At 42.4% G+C, this 19,141-nt stretch overlaps 1 pseudogene; it reads right to left on the reverse strand.

Annotated features, from left to right (window-relative positions):
- The window catches only part of LOC109097844, a 41,516-nt pseudogene extending 22,375 nt beyond the window's left edge, over window positions 1-19,141 (reverse strand).

Genomic DNA, 19,141 nt, shown 5'->3' on the forward strand with positions numbered 1-19,141 from the left:
CAGTGAAAGATTGCTTCAAATCTTTCCTATTTGTTCTTTCAGCTTGGCAGAACGATGGGTAAGCGAGCCTCAGGAAAAAGGCCGCTACAGAGACCACATCCTGCCCGTAGGGAGGTGACATGTGGAGATACTGATATGGACTGGCCCAGGGGGCAGTACTACATATGGAATGGGTCTCTGAGGCAGGTCCTACCTTGGAGTAGGGATGGAACAGCTGCCAGAAAAAACTGAAAGAGCGGGTCTGTCAAGGGAAGACACGGGTTTACCAAGAGGGAAACCTTACCGTGGAAGAATACACATATGGGATTACCCGTAGGGAATCAAGCCATATGGACATCTAATCCAGTACAGGGGCTGACCGGAATTCAGGGCATGCTAACACCATTACTGGGCCTGGCGTCAGACTGCTTCGTCAAGTCTGACCGCCGAGGGTGCTGGAGGATGCTCGACCAGGGCACTCCAAACGGGGAACTCTCCTGGGAGAAGAAAGGCGCTCGCATCCCCGTGTTAGGGGGAATGACGCAGCAAGCGTGACACCGAGCCAGTCCTTCCCGCCAATTACCTGTTACCCAACACACGGGAAGAAACTGGCTCTACACGAAGGTTGTAAAACCTCGCGAAGGTGTTAGGTGTCGCCCCCAGCCCGCAGCTCGACAGATGTCTGCCAGAGAGGCGCCGTGCGCCAGCACATAGGAGGAGGCCACACTCCGTGTGGAGTGGGCCCTCACCCCCAGGGGGCACGGCTCGCCTTCGGAATGGTACGCCAAGGCGATGGCATCCACTATCCAGTGGGCCAACCTCTGTTTGGAGACAGCCTTCCCCTTCTGCTGACCTCCAAAGCAGACCAGGAGCTGCTCAGAGCTTCTGAAGCTCTGGGTGCGGTCCACGTATATGCGAAGCGCTCTTACGGAACACAGCAACGCCAAGGCTGGATCTGCCTCCTCCAGGGGCAGCGCTTGCAGGTTCACCACCTGGTCTCGGAAGGGAGTGGTGGGAACCTTGAGCACGTATCCAGGCCGGGGTCTCAGGACAACGTGAGAGTAGGCCGGCCCGAACACAAGGCACTCTTCACTTACCGAAAATGCTTGGAGGTCCCCGACCCTCTTGATGGAAGTGAGCACGACCAGGAGGGCTGTCTTGAGAGACAGGAACTTAATCTCGACTGAGTCTAGCGGCTCAAAGGGACCCCTCTGAAGTCCAGCCAGAACAATAGAGAGGTCCCAGGAGGGAATCAGGGGTGTCCTAGAAGGATTTAACCTTCTGGCACTCCTCAGGAACCTAACGATCAGGTCATGCCTCCCCAGGGACAGGCCATCCACTGCATTGTGATGGGCTGCAATGGCAGCCACATACACTTTCAAGGTGGAGGGTGACAGCCTACGCTCCAACCTTTCTTGCAGGAAAAAAAGCACGACTCTGACCGAGCATCTCCGGGGGTCCTCTCAGTGAGAAGAACACCAATTCGTGAACAGACTCCACTTCAGAGCATAGGCCTACCTAGTAGAGGGGGCTCTAGCCTGAGTGATAGTATCCACCACCGCCGGTGGCAGATCACTTAGGTCTGCCGCGTCCCGTCCAGAAGCCACACGTGGAGGTTCCAGAGATCTGGACGCGGGTGCCAAATGGTGCCCAGCCCCTGAGAGAGGATGTCCCTCCTCAGGGGGATGCGCCAGGGAGGGGCTGTCACGAGGAGCATGAGTTCCGAAAACCAGGTCCGGGTGGGACAGTAAGGTGCAACCAACAGGACCTGTTCCTCATCCTCCCTGACCTTGCACAGTGTCTGTGCGAGCAGGCTCACTGGGGGAAACGCATACTTGCGTAGAGCCCGAGGCCAGCTGTGTGCCAGTGCATCCGTGGCCAGGGGGGCCTGGGACAGGGAATGGTACAGCTGGCAGTGGGAGGACTCGTGGGAAGCAAACAGGTCTACCTGGGCTTCCCCGAATTGACTCCAGATCAGCTGGACCGTCTGGGGATGGAGTCGCCATTCCCCAGGGAAAGTGAGCTGCTGTGAGAACGCGTCGGCTGCACGATTGAGCTCCCCAGGAATGTGGACAGCGCGCAGCGACTTGAGCCGTGTCTGACTCCAGAGGAGGAGATGACGGGTGAGTTGAGACATGCGACGTGATCGTAGACTGCCCTGTTGGTTGATGAACGAAACAGCCGTCAGTGTTGTCCGTGCGGACCAACACGTGCTTGTCTAGCAACAGCGGCCGAAACCGCCGTAAAGCTAGATGCACTGCCAGCAACTCCAGACAGTTGATGTGCCTAAGCTGTCGAGGTCCTGTCCAGGACCCTGAAGCTGCCTGCCCGTTGCATGTTGTGACAACAACATGCCGGGACACTTGTTCTAAGGGCACGTCGGCCCGTAGAAAGGCAAGGTCCGACCAGGGGCTGAATAGGTGGCGACCCATCGGTGTGATGGTGACACGATGTGTACCGCGGCGCCATGCCCATCTTGGGACTCGGGAGTGCAACCAGTGCTGAAGTGGCCTCATATGAAGCAACCCGAGCGGCGTGACTGCGGCTGCGGATGCCATATGCCCCAGGAGCCTCTGAAAGTGTTTCAGTGATACCACTGTCCTGCCTCTGAAGGAACTCAGGCAGTTCAGCACTGACTGGGCACGCTCGCTGGTGAGACGTGCCGTCATACTCACCGAGTCTAACTCCATACCGAGATAAGAGATTCTCTGCGCAGGGGAGAGCTTGCTCTTCTCTCGGTTGACCTGAAGCCCCCAACTGATTGAGGTGCCGGAGCACGAAGTCCCTGTGATCGCACAACTCCTCTCGGGACCGGGCCATAATGAGCCAGTCATCGAGATAGTTGAGGATCCTGATGCCCACTTCCCAGAGTGGGGCAAGGGCGCCCTCCGCGACCTTCGTGAAGACACGGGGGGACAGGGAGAGCCTGAAGGGGAGGACCTTGTACTGCCATGCCTGACCCTCGAATGCAAACCGCAGAAACGGTCTGTGACGAGGAAGGATCGAGACATGAAAGTATGCGTCCTTCAGGTCGATCGCTGCAAACCAATCCTGGGCTTGGACGCATTTGATAATACGTTTCTGCATCAACATCTTGAATGGGAGCTTGTGCAGGGCCCGATTCAAGACTCGCAGATCCAGGATAGGTCGAAGGCCACCGCTTTTCTTGGGTACGATGAAGTAGGGGCTGTAAAACCCGCTCCTCATCTCGGCTGGAGGGACCGGCTCGATTGCATCCTTCGCCAGCAGGACAGCAATCTCCTCGCGCAAGACAGAGGCATCCTGGGCTGCAACTGAAGTCTCGAGAACGCCATAGAACTTGGGAGGTCGCCAGGCGAACTGAATCCCGTAGCCGAGTTGAACCGTCTGAATACCCAGCGTGATGGGTTGGGCAGCACAAGCCACGCCCCCAAACTCCGTACAAGTGGCACCAAAGGGACAGTCGACATACCCGCAGTGGTGCAGCGATGGGGAGTTGTGTTGGATGGCCCAGAAAGCATCGCGTTCTGAGTCATCAGAGCAAAACTCCCCCTGTTCCCGGAGGAACTGGCCAGAGACACGTGGAGAGGCGTTGCGTCTCCGACCCGCAACCTCTTGGCCACTGGCGAAAGGGTGCGTCGTAGGTGAGAATGAGGAGGCAGTGCGTCGCTCATTGTCAACCCACGAGCCTTGCAACTCGAAGGAAAGGGAAATTGCTCTTTTATTGAAAATGTGGGTGCCACCGGCCGTCGGACCAGCGGCGGAACAGAAAGAAAAGAAAACTGAGGATTCTCCACCCGGCCCTCCTCCGGGGGAAGGAGTGGCGCTGTCTCCGCCAGCTCCTGAAGAGCAGTCTCCCACGTCTCCGAGTTGCCCGTGTCAGGGCCGCTTCGTCGTCTTCTTAGAGGATTTAGCGGCTGGCTGTGACACGGGGGGCGCCGCTCTCCTGCGCGGGGCTCGACGCGCCGGCCTCGAAGAACTCTCAGCACGGGGCGCAGCTGGTGTGGAGGGTGCAGGAGGGCACCCGCGGCGACGAGCAAGCTGAGGCACTGCCTGTGACAGAATGGTGGCAGCTGGAGGATCAAGTCAGGGCAAGATGTGTTGAATGGCCTTTTGTACTGCAGAGAATTGCTGGAAAAAGTCCTCAACAGTGTCACTGAACAGGCCAGCCTGGGAGATGGGAGCGTTGAGAAAGCGAGCTTTGTTGACGTCTCTCATCTCGGCCAGGTTTAGCCAGAGATGGCACTCCTGGACCACTAATGTGGACATCGCCTTCCCGAGGGACCGCGCTCTGTGACTTTCGTCGCCCGTAAGGCGAAGTCAGTCGCCGTGCGCAGCTCCTGCATCATCCTCGGGTCGGTACCACGCCTCGTGCATTGCTTTTAGCGCCTTGGCTTGATGTACCTGCAGGATAGCCATGGCATGCAGGGCAGAGGCTGCCTGGCCCGCAGCACTGTAAGCCTTGGCAGCCAGAGCCGCCGACAGCTTACAGGCCTTGGACAGGAGACGTGGACGATTCCTCCAAGTGGCGGCGTTTTGTGGGCACAGGTGCACTGCAACCGCCCTCTCCACCTGGGGAACCTCCACGTACCCCCTGGCTGTGCCGCCGTAGAGGGTGGTGAGGATGGAAGAGGGAGACGAGCAGCTTCTGGCCATAAAAGGGGCCATCCACGACTTCGTCACCTCTTCATGCACCTCCGGGAAGAAAGGAACCGGAGCAGAATGCGGTTGTGAGCCGCGCTCCGCGCAGAGAAACCAATCATCCAGCCGCGAGCGCTCAGGGCTGGGCAGTGTAGTCACCTCCAGCCCGATGCTCACGGCTGCCCGGGCAAGCATGGCCGACAACTTTAAGTCAGATTCGGCAGCAGCGGCAACACCCGAGGGGGGCAGCCCCGCCGAATCCTCATCCTCAGAGGCCGATAGCCCATCCCCTGATGCAGCAATCGACATCTGATCCTCAGGCGGCCCACCGAAAGACACGCTGGGGCCGCCATGAGACGGCCCAGCAGAATCAAACGGCACGGGACATGCGCTGCGGGAGGAGTGAGAGGTCCGTGGGGCGTGGCCCGGCGGAGAAGCTCTCACTGTCACCCACAGATCTCCTAGAGCACCAGCCGGCGGTCCCCTGCTCGAGCCAGAGAAACCGGGACGGGTGGCGGCAGAGGGGTCTGCTGCACTCCCCTTGAGGAGTGAGAGACGCGATCGCAGCGATGCCATGCTCATACGCCCACAATAGACGCATGAGATCCACGAGCACTGCCTCAGCGTGTTTGGACGCCCAGGCACTGCAGACAACGCTCGTGACCGTCAACCGAGGACAGGGAACGACCGCATCCGAAGGACACGGACGAAACGGCATCTTGAAAAAGACGCGAATCGTCCGTGATTTGCTCTTTTAGAAACTGCTCTTTTAGCCGAAGCGCCCAGGGGAATCACAGCTGCAGGGACACCGCTGTAATGCGCCGTCACGCCGACCAGGAAACAGACTTTCCAAACACAAAGATGAACTGGAGATAGCTCATCAACTACTCGGCTGCGAAGCAAAAATCTGAATGAGTGGATGCACCTGTCGCCTATTTATACCCGTAGGCACGGGGAGTGGCTCAGGTATGTAAAATCCACTAGCCAGTTTTCATTGGCGTTTTCTCTTAAACTCAGAGATGATTGGCCTCCCAAGTAGAGTTGTGACGTTCGCGAACGAACCGATTCTTTTGAACGGCTCATAAACATGAACGATGGGAGCCGAGTCGCGGCTGGAGGGGAGCCGTTCTTTCTGTCGTTCTTTTTTTCCTATGCGTGTTTCACACAGATGCACACAAATGAGCTCCTCCGCGAGACAGAACAGTTATAGGGGGAGGGGCGCACCCAGCGCAGGCCAACCCTTTATAGCGTGATGATATTAGTTATTAATTGTGCACGCATCCTTCACGTGAGTACTCCAGTGGAAAAAAACCCTGCGTGCCTCTGTCATTGGGTAGCCCACTTTGTTATTGTGTTGACTTGAAGGGGCTGATGTCCTATTTGCAAAGTTTACAGTAGTAATAGTTTGTAGTATGTAGACATTTCCATTTTATTTATTCTAATTTTATCTACTTTAAATATGTTTTGTTTTCTATCAAAATGTTCTTGTGTGGAAGTGTTTGTAGTAAAAAGCTGTTTTGCACAGAAATTCATTGCAGCCGGCTTTGTTTTTGATGTTTATTTGTGAGTAGGTATTGTATGAATAACATAAGTCAACGTAGCTTTACACACACACACACACACACACACACACACACACACTTTGTACTAAAGGTAAATCCAAAATAGTGATGTCACTGTCTAAGCAGAGGGATTTGTGCAACCCTATGGAATATAGTCCACACATGACAAACTGAGGTAATAATCAATATTTCAGAATAATTCAAACTCAGATATTTGGTGTGGATATCTGAGTTTTAATTATTTGACTACAAATCTCACCTCATCATTCCTCCCAATGATTATTTCCAGGATAAACTGAGATGCCCCCAAGCTGGCTTCTTAAAACTGACTAAATATTTAAAAAGAGCCAAAAGATCCGTTCTTTTGAACGGCTCTTTGAAAGGAACGGATCGCGAAGATCCGGATCCCCTCAAAGAGCCATAAATCCCATCACTACTCCCAAGTGAGACCCCATATGTCGTTCGACATAACTCGTAGTGACCGACAGATAGGGAACTGTGCTAATGTCATGAGAACATTTTTACTTGATCATTACTTGCATGCTGCAAATATTGTACTTAGCATGTGAACAAGTGTTATGTTGGCTGTTGCATTATCATAAGAATAACTGAAATCAGTTTGAAAGCCAACACGTGACTTACACAGTCTATATTGTCATAGAACATTTATGTGTGTATGACAGCTACTGACAACCTAAGCACAAGCTCCACTCTTCACCACAATGGTAACCAAACAAAAAAAACAAACAAAAAAAAAACATCATTTTATGTTGTTTGTACTCTTTTAAATGTTCAAAATAACTAAACATTAAAAACTTAAACTCTAACAGGACTTTTCATTTTCATAAAAATAAAGAAAACTCATGCAACTCTGCACGAAGGCACCAGTCTGAACAGCAACAACACTGGTTGGATCAACAAGAGTGAATTATGTTTAGGGAACATTCACAGAATATGTCAAATGAAATTGGTGTGATCTCATTAAATTAGCATGAATTTTACTCAACAGTACATTTAACTTAATTTAAGTTCAAATAAATCAGTTTAAAGTTGGGGGGGCGGCTATGTCACGATTGTTACATTTCTCTCAAGCAATCGTTAAACTCTTTAATTTAAAATTTTAAACTCTTTAGTTTAAAAAGTTTGCTTAAATGGGTTGTTGTCATGACATGGCATTTTCACTGTCACACAAGATAATTTTTTTTTTTAAATAATTAATAGTATCATTCAAAATGTATTTGTCTTACATGGACCCATTGTTATAAAAACTTTGATTAAACAATAAAAAGTTTGTTATTAGATTTATTTTTTTATTTTTTTTTTTACATTTTTGAACTAAATCTCAAAATTGTCCTATTGTGTGACTGTCTCAAGGATGTTCAATAAATAACAACTTTTACAAATTAAAAAGGAAAGCATACAATTTTTATTTTATAAATTTTATTTTATTTTATAATTTTACAAGTGTCTATTTTAGTAATTGGCAATAATTTTTTCATCCATATATTTCTAACAGCATATAAACTTGATACATTATGTCACTGAAAACTGTCCTCCAGTGTGATACCATATCCTGTTTTTAAACTCCACGGACAACTTTAATTAGTTGAAGGGCCAGGAATAGTATTTTACCAAAAAAAAAAAAAAAAAAAAGACTGAATATTTGACAACTACCCAAATATATTTTCCTACCTATTTCTTGAAAGATAAATATATTGAGTAAAACAAATTGGTAAAACTTTTACAATTAGGTGTCAGTGTAGGATGTGTACATTGAGATGGGATGCGGGTGGTAAGGTGAAACTGTAGGTATGGGGGCCCCCAAAACACTATAGGGCTGGCCCTGTGTACTTCTAAACTGAACTTAATTATGAAATTTATTAAATTGTTAAATTACTAAGAGTAAAATGGGTAATGATATCTACTTTACTTTATATCTGAAACATATTTTAACATTCAGTATGCCTTAATTGCAACTTATTAGGTTATATTTTTTGTTTACATGTGGTAAAAATATGTTTACTAAATATGTTTAGTGTAAACCACGGAAATTTTCAAATACTATAGTTGATCTACGGTCACTTTAGTAAAACCACCATTGTTCATTTTCATAAGGGACTACCAGTGACAGACTGTTGCATGCATAAAAAGCAACCCTTTTTATTCTGACAGTGATTTATACTACAGAATAGAACATGATCAATATGATTTTTTAACATTCCGTTTAAATAGGCTAAATGCTATTGCACAAACTGTAGGCTAGGATTATTTGTTTATTTATTGTGAAATGACTCAAACATATATGTTTTTTTTTCTGTCCTCTGATAAGCATTGTTCTGAGCTGGCATTCCCAAAAGCATCAGTGCTTTCCTATGATACTTTTGGGAAACGCAGCCCTGTTTGCACTGTCAGCAGTGAGTGAACGCTCTCAGTGATTTATTAGTTCTGTCTTGCAGCGTTTGCGTGTGTTCAGATGAGCAGGAAAATAGTTCTATCCTACCCAGTTATTCACTAACACAGGTTATTTGTCCAATTCAATGCATATTGTACGCATTATTATTATCATTATCATTATTATTTTTGTTAATAAACAAAATCAATGGTTGGTAAATAAAACTTATTATTGTTGTTTTTTTTTTTTTTATTGTTGATTTCGATACTCACACATCAGTATCGATATATCAATACTTCAGGATCGATACGCCCATTTTCTTCTCGATTTCAGATGACGATTGAGGCAGCCACAGTCTGTACGCTCTTACCTCAAAAACTTCACCAAGGTAAGTCACACGGTGTGATCAAACTGTTCTATTAATAAATGAATTTCTTATTATGTTGTGTACTCGTTAACTTAAAGGTTTGGTGTTTTTATTGCTCCTTAGATCAGTGTTGGACTGTAATGTTAGCGAACTCTTATAGAGGGCTTGATAACATGAATAAGACGTCTAGAGGTTTGCAATTATACGTAATTAACGAATTTTAACTGCTTCTCCTAATTTTAAATGTTAAAGTTTGCTGCGTGGTAATTAGTGATGGACTAGCATCAATGTTAATGTTGTGTTAACTAAAGCCTCTGCAGACCCTCAAGGCTGCATTTATTTGATCAAAAAATAAGTAATATTATGAAATATTAATATAACATGAAATAACAATGTCCTATTTTAAGTTTTTGCTGCTTAATATTTCCTGTAAATATTTTTAAAAAAAATATTTTTATTTAATATTTTAGGCTTCTTTGATGAATAGAAAGTTCAAAAGAACATAATTTATTTGAAATCTTTTGTAACATGACTTTACTTATACCAATGTAATGCCTATTTGCGGAATAAAATCATTGATTTCTATTAAATACACACACAGCCGCCAAACATTTGAATGGTTGTATGTCATGGTTTCTGCATATACTGTATATTAAGGAGCACAACTGTTTTCTAATTGCTAATAATCAGAAATTTTTCTTGAGCAGCAAATCAGCACATTAGAATGATTTCTGAAGATCATGTGGCGCTGAAGACTGGAGTAATGATCTGGGGTGCGTTTCCCAAAAGAATCGTTAGCTAATGATTTTGGTAAGTTCTATTGAACTCTATTGGTAACGAAAGAACTTGTGACCATAGTTGCTTTTGGGAAACGCACCCTTGATTAGAATATTTTAGGAATTGTCCCAAGCACTGTTCGGATAAACATCTTTTATGTACTGTACATATACATTCTATGGTTTATTTAGATCATTAATAGGTCATTTAATCTTTTTTAAAGACAATGAAAAGTAGGGAACTGTCTTTAAGCTGTGGGGTCAGATGAAGGGCTCACATTTCCCTTGAAAAATGACATTGCATGAGATTATGACATCTAAAACCAACTCAAGCACACAGTGGTGACACACATTTGTAAGAACTGTTGCATAACAACTTCCCTGCAGTAATTAATCAGATTCTTTTCATTCTCATGAGAACTGTTTTAGCTTAGTGAATATATATATATATATATATTAGCTTAGTGAATATATTTTGTACAGTAAGTACTTGATTACAAGACTTGTACTACTTGGGGTAATGTTTCATATACAGTTTAATTTTGCTTTTTGTGCGATAATTATCAAAATGATCATTGTTTTGTGTAGTAATATGAATATTGTTTTAATAAAATGTTCAGTAAAGTTATTGTCTATACATCTAAATAAAGTACTTTAAACTTTTTGTTGTCTAAGAGCGTCATGTCGAATAAATGCGGGCCAGATGTGGGCCGGATCTGGGCCAACACTATGTTGCTGTCTGGGGTGGAATATGGACATTATTTTGACACAGTCACCTTCATTTACTTTTTAATTGTAACACAGAAACATGCATTTTCTATAAAGCTGCATGAAAATATGTATTGTGAAAAGCACTATACAAATAAATGTGAATTGAATTGTATTTGAATTTTAGATATGTATTCTATTTATCTGTGTGTGTGTGTGTGTGTGTGTGTGTGTGTGTGTGTGTGTGTGTGTGTGTGTGTGTGTGTGTGTGTGTGTGTGTGTAGGCCTGTATATATAGCTACAAAATGAGCTGTTCCAGAACCGGCATGATACTAGAGCAGATTGAGAACGGAAAGGGACCGGATCTGGCCCATATTTGGGCCAAATCACCATAAAAGAATCTGCATCTGGTCAAGAGCTGGCCCATTTCTGGTCCGGATGCAAAAAATGGATCCATGCCAATATTGGTCAGTTGTGCCAAAAGACACCGGCCCAAGTCCGTTGCGCAGATCTGGCCCAGAACTTCCGAAGGGTGTTGATTTTTGTGTAATCTGGGATTACACCGCTAATAGTAAACATATTAAGTATGAGATGTTTTACCTCACTGCAGTTTATGTTGAGTTTCTGCAGGCTTTGAAAAACTGTTTTTCTCCTTTCGATTACAAACTCGTCCTCCTTCGTATGTAGAGAGTGTGCGATTCTCACCTTACCACTGCAATGGAGACATACAGACATACTGATATTTCATAAATGTTTTATTTTAGGTTTGCAGACAATTAACTCCGTAGTTAATTATGAAGAGATTGCAGAATGATCCAGTTTGTAATAAACATTAACTGTGTTCATTGTTAAATTATTCAACCCCCGGAGACTGTAATAATTTATAGATGTAAGCTTTTCTAAAGATTAATTTTTTTTTATTATTATTATTTATTTATTTATTTAAAAATTGCATCTACAAACTGTCTAGCAGCAAATTAAAAGTTATGATGTCAATATATAATGTGATGTTTTTGAGGTATAGGATTTTTTTTGGGGTAATACAGCTATGTCATAATTATTTAACCCCTATTCAAAATGGCTGTTTTTAAGTTGTACAGTATGGTACAAAATTAAAACACAATTAAGCCTTTGGAAAATATATAACATAACTGAATTACAGTAGCTTGAGCTGTTGGGCTGATGATACATGAGTCAACTTTTTGAGCAATGTTGTCACCAATGGGCAAGCAGATGAAACACAGGGCCCATGACCTTTCTAAAGCATCCAGATAGACATTTGTTATTCATTCTCAACGGTAAAGTGCCCAAGCAACATTGCTCAAAAAAAGTTGACAGGCAAAATTGCTCAAAAAGTTGCCCCATGTATCATCAGCCTTAGACATGCACACATTTAGTCCATGCATGCACTACAGCTGAGTAACACATATGGCCAAGAGGATAGGCGGAGCGTGTGTATGCCACGGGGACTTGGGGCAAAAATGCCACTAAATTGGACAAAAATGCCCCTGCACAAACAAATTAAATCTATTACATCTGTTGTTAAAAAAAAAAAAAAAAAGTGAATATGTACTGTATAGACAGTGTCGATTAGGACATTAAGTTAAGATCTCATGTTGCACCATATTTAATTTTAGGCGTTTTTACAGTGTTGCGCATTTTAACCAATCACACACAATTCTGTTGAGCTTAGGAATGCAATGGCCAATCAGAGGCGTTCAGATGAGTCATTGTTCAAACTCATCAGTTTTGATAAGTGTGCGCCCGTTCACTGACTGTTGCGAATTCTCTCATCATAAACAGCAAAGCGCAGATGTACGTCCAATGTAAGTAAGAGATTCATAGATTCATAGATTAGATTCAACTTTATTGTCATTGCACATGTAAGGTACAAGGCAACGGAATGCAGTTAGGATCTAACCAGAAGTGCAATAAGTGCAATGTTCAGTAGGCAGAATTCAGTAAGCAGACAGCAGTAGGGAAAAAGCTGTTCCTGAGTCTGCTGGTCCTTGTCCGGAGGATCCTGAAGTGCCTCCCGAAGGACAAGAGGTTAAACAGTCTATGGTCAGGGTGAAAGGATTTGAATTCGTTGAATATACATGAGCACTGCACGTGTCAAAGTCTAAACCGGGTGTTTTTATATTACTGTATTTCTGAAGAAAACCGAAGAAAAATGAATTTGCATCTGTTATGAACACTATGCAATGTTTTAATTTAAATGTAGGATTAAAATCAACGCTGTTATTAGAGTAGTTAATCGTTAGCATAAGCATGGCTAACGCTAATATAATGAACATTAGAATTATGTTTCTTTATTAACTATTTAATGGTCCTATAACTTTTATTAGGGTAAAAAACTGGATGACATGATATTTACTATTTTTACACACCAGAGGCTTTTTAAAGAATTGTGAATCTAAAATATACGTGTTAGAGAATGTACAAATGGTTAACATTGTGTCATATCAGTCAGAAAAGCAGTTCTGGGCTTCTTTTATTTGTATTTTTTAGCTAACTTGTTATTCTTGACTTTAACATTCTAAATCCCTATAAAATTATTATGTACACAGTTTGGATTAAATGAAAGTATAATCAAATTTTGTTTTACTTTTGTACCGAAACTGGTACAGAGAACCATGGATTTTCACTGGTAATAGTACCGAATGCTGAAATTTTGGTACTGTGACAACATTAATTTGAGTGTTGTTCCTGTATCAGATAATGCATTATTTGCTCTGTACCAATTTATATGTAAATAGTGATTTATAACTTATAATTTGCCTGTTTAAGCTTTTGTTTTGTGCTAGACATTACGTTCAACTGATAAAACTGTATCAATAATGGTGTAATGTGTCATTTAGTATTGTTTTGTTTATTTGCAGCCTCACACAAATATACCAAGAATTTAACCCTGATACTGCAACTACTATACCATCTAATGTATGTCTGTGCTACTGAAGAAAATTCAGTAAACTGTTCAAATTGATTCCTGCCTCATTTCCTACGTTCTGAGCGACGTTACAGGGCGAGAACTATAGCCTCCTAAGCACCTGCGGTGCTTTCTCTGAAACAGAAAGTCTATGGCTACAAGAATATTTCCAAAACACAAAGTTCCTAGAGACACAGCTGACAGCCTTATGCATAAATTTAAATTGTGTTGTACCAGAAAACCTAAAAAGCACAAAAAAGTCAATGAGAAACCCCCTCAATTTACTGCCATAGACTTGCAAGATGACCTGATGAAAGGAGGAAAAAAACATTTCAATGCAGAGTTTAAGAAGACAAGCATGGCCAAGAAGAACATAAAAGGCTGACCTGCATATGCTATAATTAATTTGGATAGACCTGTGGAGTTCTGGAAGAATGTTTTATGGAGTGATGTGACTCAACTGAAACCTTTTGGACCAGTCTGGATACAGAGGTATTTTGCTGTTTCATGAAGTGGAAATCATGACTGTATGAAGGACATCATGGATTATTTTAAGTATAGGCCATTTTAGCGAGAATTGTGATGCCTTCAGTGCTTGATGGTCAATGGAGTTTCCTGCAGGACAGCCATCCAAAAGTAAACGTCCAAATCTACTTAAGCTTGGTTCAGGCATCGGTGTTAGAATGTTCTTGAGTGGCCTGTTCAGTCTTCAGATTTAAATTTCACTGAAAATATTTGGTGGCAACATGAAAACCACAGATGATCCGTGATCTGAAAGTTTTTTTTTTCAGGTTTGAATTTGAGTGGTGATATTTGGTGTATTCGTGCAGGATAAGTATTATCTGGGGACCTTGTGTGATTTTGAAATTACCCCCCCACATCTAAATTCCATGTGGTGCATTCGCACGGGATAAGCAAAGCCTGTGATTTTACTCAAATTTACTGATTTATCTCCCGGATACCCGGATGTCAAGGCTTTGCAAGTCCCATTCTATGGTCAGGTTAGATGGATTTAAAAAAGAAACTAATAGTTTTGTGCTCTGTGTCATTTACGTTTCACCAGGTTAAAATAATATCTCAAGCTTATGCTTGATTAATTTGTAACACATTAACTTCGAAAACTTTTTAGCTTTCTCTTTCTGCAAATTGTATAGTTGTATGGTGTAGTATAGCGATATGACAGCCCCCAAAATACTATCAAAACACTCCAACGTAGCTCCATTCTTCGCAAAGGTGGATAAAAAGGTACACAGGCAACAAAAACCGCAAAAAATTATAAACGACCCACCAAATGCTGGCCAAATCACAGAGATGTCGATTTGCACGGAACTAATATTATCACAGGACCTCTGTGTTCGGCAAAATATGGTAGGTCATTTGTGGGGGAATTTTTACTTTACAAATTACAGACATGGCCAATTTGCACGGGATTAAGATCACAGACAACCTCTGCAGTTATTAAGAAATGACTGGAGGTCACCAAGTAATACTAATCCCGTGTGAATAGGGCTAATGTCACGGGATGGGTGAGTGGAAGAAGCGAGGACTCAAATGCAGGATGAATGGCTCTTTATAAGTGGAAAAAACAAAACTAACAAAAACTACCCAGAGAGGGAAAAATAAAATGACCACACACCCACACCCACCCGAATCCTAACTGACATAAAACTCATGTACCAGCATAGTACTGCAGACACAAGTAGAATAAATAGGGAGACAAACGAGGAGGGTAATGAGGGAGACAGAGGGGAAGTAACTAAAAAAAATAATGAGATGACAAGAAGGGCGAGGTCTGACAATAGACAGGAGAACACACGGCACCAAAAACAAACAACAAACCATGTGCTCAACAGAACACACAGTGGCATCTGGGGGCTGTTTCATAAAAGATGCTAAGAAAAGTGGGGATTAAAGTCCAAAACCTGACTTGAAATAACCTAACAAACCATTCGGGACTAAAGCAGTTTCATAAAACACAATTTAAGTTCACACAATCTCACTAATTCGATCCAGGTTCAATGAGTCGGGATAATTTGATGTGCACACTTATTCTTAAGCAGCCCTTAAGGTTGATCATGGATCAAATCAATCCAACATGACAAACAGCGAATATCTGTGCCGTTTAATGCATTTGAGACAGTGTGTTTTTTTTTTTTTGTGTATACTTTTGTTTTTGGACCGATAACGTTAAATAATTGTATGTGAGAGACTCAGCACCGTAATATCAATGCGTTCCTATTGGTCAGTGTTAGAGGAGCTCAGCTTAGCCTGACAGTTAGGCTACATCCACATGAAGCCAGAGCTTTCCCTATCCGATCTTTTGTTTTCCTCATCTCAAGAAATATCTGCATCCACGCGAAACCACAAAATGATTTAGTATACATGCCAGACCAGCATGAGGCGCTGTAATTCTGCCACAGAGAAACACTAAAAACGGAGATGAAGACTTGGACTATGCACATAAACCTTGCGCACGGTATTCAAACGAACATGGAATAATAAATTTTTTAATCTGTGTTAATGTTAGTTAATAAAAAAGACAATCGTTCAGTGTTTGTTCATGTTTTTGTTGTTGTTATGTGACGTAGCGGTGTGTGACTAGGGGCGAGACATGGGCTGATAACGTCATCGTTTCAGAAAATATATGGATTCGCAGTCCACACAAAAACGAAAGGGTGGCGTTTTCAAATTTATCCACTCTGGGACCCGGATTCAAAAATGATCGGTTTCACTCTCCCAAAACGCCGGATCCGTGTGGACGAAACACCTATACGAAACAAAATTTACCTGTATACAACGAAACGCGTCTCCGTGTGGACGGGGCCTTAGGCTGCCCCAGACCAGGGGGCTCTTTCATAAAAGACGCTAAGAAAAGCGGGGATTTAAGTCCAAAACCTGACTTGAAATAACCTAACAAATCAATTGGTACTTAAGTATCATAAATGACAATTTAAGTTCAGCAATCTCACAAATTCGATCCAGGTTCAATGAGTCATGTTAATTTGATGTGCAGGCTTATTCTTAAACAGCCGTTAATGTCGATCATGGATCAAATCGATCCACCATGACTAACAGCGAATATCTGTGCCGTTTAATGCATTTGAGACATTGTGTTTTCCTCAGTGCATAACTGACACATCACAGGTATATTTTTCATTTGTAAATGTTAGAAAGTCATGCAAATATATCCATTTTGCAGTAAGGGGTGGGTGAGGCTTGCGTGAGTGAACGAGCGCTGCTGGGCGCATGCGCGCTAAATAGATGGCAGCCAATAGAATAAAAGCTCAATAATTCTGAATAAAATATGCATTCTGCTAAAATATTTGTTGTTGGATATTAAATGTGACATGTAGAATTTTAATGCTAAATATAAGTATTTTTATGATAGCAGTAACTGTAAATCAAATGTAAGCTAGCTAATACAGCCCTAATTACTAGCTCAAATGAGTTCATGTGTATTCCTCTTATCATATAAAATATAGTCTGTTTTATATTATTTCTTTTCATTTTTAATTTAGTGATTTTAACTTTCAATTTAGTGTTTTTAATGCTTTTAAGAGTAATTTTATATTGTAATGTTTTAATGTTCTACTAATAACCATAAAATACAGCTGTCATAAAACCAGAGAGAAAGACTGCATGGCTAGAAACTGCTGATCAACTGAATGCGCATGTAGCAGCACGTTAAAATGTTTTCAAATATCTTAAAACAAAGTCATTAAATCTTGGGCACAATACATTAAATACAGTTGGTTGTAGCCTATTTTTTATTATTATTTGATTTATTTAAGTTGCATTTTCTGTATATTTTTATTTTTGGACTGATAACGTCAAATAATTGTATGTGAGAGAGTCAGCGTCGTAATATCAATGCATTTCTGTTTTCTGGTTTTATATTGGTTAGTGTTAGAGTGGCTGTTATTATGCTGAGGGTCAGGTTAGTTTCCCAGCATAAGTTGCCACAGTGACTGAGCTTGAGCTATGATAATTTTGCTTTATGAAACCAAATCAAGTGAAAATAAGCCTGACTAACTGAAATAAGCCTGTCTTATTTGGTAAACTTGTTTTATGAAACAGCCCCCTGGTGGCCAACTAGGGCACACCAGCAGAACCGTTACAGACAGAAGCTTCTAAGCACTTAAAATTGAAAATTTGCACAAAAATTGACTTTTGGTGGTTGTAGTCGGGGAAGTCGTGGCCTAGTGGTTAGAGAGTTTGACTCCTAACCCTAAGGTTGTGGGTTCGAGTCTCGGGCCGGCAATACCATGACTGAGGTGCCCTTGAGCAAGGCACCGAACCCCAACTGCTCCCTGGGCACCGCAGCATAAATGGTGTGCCCACTGCTCCGGGTGTGTGTTCACGGTGTGTGTGTGTGTGTGTGTGTGTGTGTGTGTGTTCACTGCTCTGTGTGTGCACTTTGGACAGGTTAAATGCAGAGCACGAATTCTGAGTATGGGTCACCATACTTGGCTGTGTGTCACTTCACTGTATGTCACGTCACTTTTGAATAATTTTGTACATGAATTTTTAAACCCAGTTAGATTTTATTATTATTATTATTTATTTTATTTTATTTATTTATTTTCATTTTTCATCAACTTGTTCATCAATGTTCTCAGAATCACTCAAATGTGTGTTAATAAACTATATAAAATTTTGTTATTGGCAGCAAAATGTCTTGCTGGTAAAGGGGGTTGAATAATCTTGATTGCAACTATATAATGCTGGAATCTGAGCAGAATTACAGACCTTTCCTGGAGTTTGGATGCACTCATCTGTAAAACAAGTCAACATTCAAGTTACACAATCCTGCCTGAAATGTCAATTATTAAACCACTTAAAAAAAAAAAAAAAAAAAAAGGTTGCTAAAAGTGGTATTTATTTATTTACATTACATCTACATTGTCATTTAGCAGTAAGGTGACCATACGGACCATTTTTAAGGGTCGCACCCTTGCCAGGATTTCTATATTGCCTAAAATGTCCAGGTTTTGGCTGTTTGCACTGAGCAGATCGATCGTTGTATGACATTATTTCACGAGAGCTATAGAGAGCAGAGCAGAATAGCTCCGCACATTATATTCCGCGCGCAAGCAGAGAGATTCGCGCTCGCGCATTGTATTAATGTACTTTCGCGCTACAATAATGCGCTCTCGACATTTGACAGGGAAATAACGCCATAAGCAGACGGCTCCTTATGCTTTTAAGTCGCTCTCGCGGTACTTTGGTGTCTTTGATCGGTCAAACTAATTTGGATGTTTTAGGCAATAAAAAAAATCCTGGCCAGGACGTGTCCCGTAAAAATGGCACATATGGCCACCCTATTTAGCAGACACTTTTATCCAAAGTGATTTACAAATGAGGACAATAGAAGCAATCAAACCAACATCATTTGTGACCCTGGACCACAAAACCAGTCATAGGGTCAATTTTTTGATTGAGAAAAATTGAGATGTATACATCATTTAAAATAAGACCCTCGGGAATCTGAGGGTACAAAAAAATAAAAATACAGAGAAAATCGCCTTTAATGTTGTCCAGATGAAGTTCTTAGCAATGCATATTACTAATGATAATACATTTTTTATATATTTTCGGTAGGAAATTTACACATTAATAGTTTGAATTGCTTGTTGTAAAAGCTTAGAAACATATACTCACTGTTCTTGTGTAGTCTTGTAAAATCCTGTGATTCCTCAATAACAACAGCAGCCGTTTCTCTCAGATCAGGCAGAAGATGTTCTTTTATAGGACTTTAGATCTCATCATGAAGGGTGGAGATGATGAACGTGGACAAGACAAAAAAAA

This window comes from Cyprinus carpio, chromosome A5 (assembly GCF_018340385.1).
Source record: "Cyprinus carpio isolate SPL01 chromosome A5, ASM1834038v1, whole genome shotgun sequence".
Taxonomy (NCBI): Eukaryota; Metazoa; Chordata; class Actinopteri; order Cypriniformes; family Cyprinidae; genus Cyprinus; species Cyprinus carpio.